Below are 2,379 nucleotides of genomic sequence, written 5' to 3' on the forward strand. Positions count from 1 at the left end.
CGAGGTCAGGGGTTCGAGACCAGCCTGACCAACATGGTGAAACCCCATCTCTACTAAAAATACAAAAATTAGCTGCGCATGGTGGCGGGTGCCTATAATCCCAGCTACTCAGGAGGCTGAGGCAGGAGAATTGCTTGAACCCGGGAGGCGGAGGTTGCAGTGAGCGGAGATCATGCCACTGCACTCCAGCCTGGGCAACAGAGCAAGCAAGACTCTGTCTCAAAAAAAAAAAAAAAAAAAAAAAAATAGAGAATCATGGTCCCTCAATCAAATTCCAGACTTGAACCAGTCTATAGACCCAGAGCCCCTTGAATGAAGGGGAGGCCAGGTCCCCTTGAGGAAGGACCCCACTACACTACCGACAATTTATACCGTTAATACTTCTCCCATCCTTCCCCAGGGAGACCTCCAGCCTTTTACCAGGGTAACTGTGCACTGGGGAGAAGGGAATGATCAGATCTTTCAGGGACTACTGGACACTGGCTCTGAGCTGATATTGATTCCAGGGGACCCAAAACGTCATTGTGGTCCTCCAGTTAAAGTAGGGCCTTATGGAGGTCAGGTAATTAATGGAGTTTTAGCACGGGTCCGACTTACAGTGGGTCCTGGACTCATCCTGTGGTCATTTCCCCAGTGCCAGAATATATAATTGACATAGACATACTTAGCAGCTGGCAGAATTCCCACATTGGCCCCAACTGATAGGGTGAAGGCTATTATGGTGAGAAAGGCCAAATGGAAGCCATTAGAGCTGCTTCTACCTAGAAAAATAGTAAATCAAAAACAATATCACATCCCTGGAGGGACTGTGGAGATGAGTGCCACCATCAAGGACTTGAAAGATGCAGGGGTGGTGATTCCCACCACATCCCCATTCAGCTCTCCCGTGTAGCCTGTGCAGAAGACAGATGCATCTTAGAGAATGAGAGTGGATTATCGTAAGCTTAACCAAGTGGTGACTCTAATTGCAGCTGCTGTACCAAATGTGGTTTCATTGCCTGAGCAAATTAACCATCTCCTGGTACCTGGTATGCAGCCATTGATTAGGCAAATGCCTTTTTCTCCATTCCTGTCCATAAGGCCCACCAGAAACAATTTGCCTTCAGATGGCAAGGCCAGCAATATGCCTTCACTGTCCTACCTCAGGGGTATATCAACTCTTTGGCTTTGTGTCATAATCTTGTTTTCAGACTTTTTTTTTTTTTTTAAGTTTTTCTGGCTGTAAGTTTATTCAATGCTAAATAATCCTCTCCAATTTTACTGAGGTGGTTGAGCACATCCATGACCAAATCCACCTCTAAACTGGAATTTGGTTGCTGACCCAGTCCCAGCCTTGTCTTTCTTGTGGGCACCAGGGGGCACAGCGCTCAGTCTGTAGCTGCCTCTGTTGGCTTCCCCTCTTGTGAGTCTTGCAGGTCTCTTACCCTCCAGACCTTTCGGCCGAGGCCTGCCGATGTCTGGATGGTTGTGGTGTAGGGTGGCAGGCACAATCTCCGGGATCAGATGGAGATAATCACGGAGACACTGGATACCCTCATTGGTAAGGTACCAGTAGAAACGTCTCCAGGCAAACTGTTCCTTCACGTAGCCTCGGGATTTGAGAGACTGCATGGCCTTCATGACGTGAAGGTTAGGCACACCCCTGTCTGCCAGCTGCAGGTCTTAGGCATGTGGACAGCCTTCTTGGCCACCATGACTCCCTCCTTAAAAAAGAGTTCATAAATGGCAATCGGTTCTTCTCAGGCAGCAGTGCGGATCGCGCAGCTGTACCTTAAGGTGCGCGGGGAAGGCCCGGAAGAGTAAATCCCCGCTTCTTGACAGGCGGCAGACCCCAAACCGAAGGGCTAAGGCCTTCGCATCCTGGTTTCCTGCCACTCCTCCCCCCAACTAGAACTCCAGGGCCAGGCAGGGAGGCAGTCGGGGGAGTCCTGTCCCCAGGGAAAAAGCATGTCAGCGGGACACTGTCTCACTAGTCTTGTCTGGCTGGCCTCCACCACGCACTGGCTTCATCCTGTCCTCCTCCCTCGGACAGTCTTGGTCTACCAGCGGCTTTCTACCCTGTAAAATAAGCCTCCAGCCCCTGTCACTACTCAGAAATGGGTGTGTGGGGAGTAGGAGAGAGGCCCCCTGCCCGCACTTTGGGGAGGAGCAGTCGCTAAGGCAGCAGGATGGCCCGGATGGGGGCGGATGGAAATCGAACTCCCCTGTTTGCAGAGATCTGGATCGCTTTTCTCTTCTGCAGGATGTCACGTTGGTCCACTACACGGATGACACTGTGCTGACTGGACCCAGTGAGTGAAATGTAGCAAACGCACGGGACTCATTGGTGAGACATTTGAGTGCCAGAGGATGGGAACTAAATCTGACTAAAATTCAGGG

At 50.8% G+C, this 2,379-nt stretch overlaps 1 pseudogene; it reads right to left on the reverse strand.

The window, feature by feature from the left end:
• Nucleotides 1-1,257: 1,257 nt before the first annotated feature.
• LOC129476869 (small ribosomal subunit protein eS10-like) lies at nucleotides 1,258-2,010 on the reverse strand (annotated as a pseudogene).
• Between the last annotated feature and the right edge of the window lie 369 nt (nucleotides 2,011-2,379).

Source organism: Symphalangus syndactylus, chromosome 6 (genome assembly GCF_028878055.3).
Source record: "Symphalangus syndactylus isolate Jambi chromosome 6, NHGRI_mSymSyn1-v2.1_pri, whole genome shotgun sequence".
In the NCBI taxonomy this organism is placed as follows: Eukaryota; Metazoa; Chordata; class Mammalia; order Primates; family Hylobatidae; genus Symphalangus; species Symphalangus syndactylus.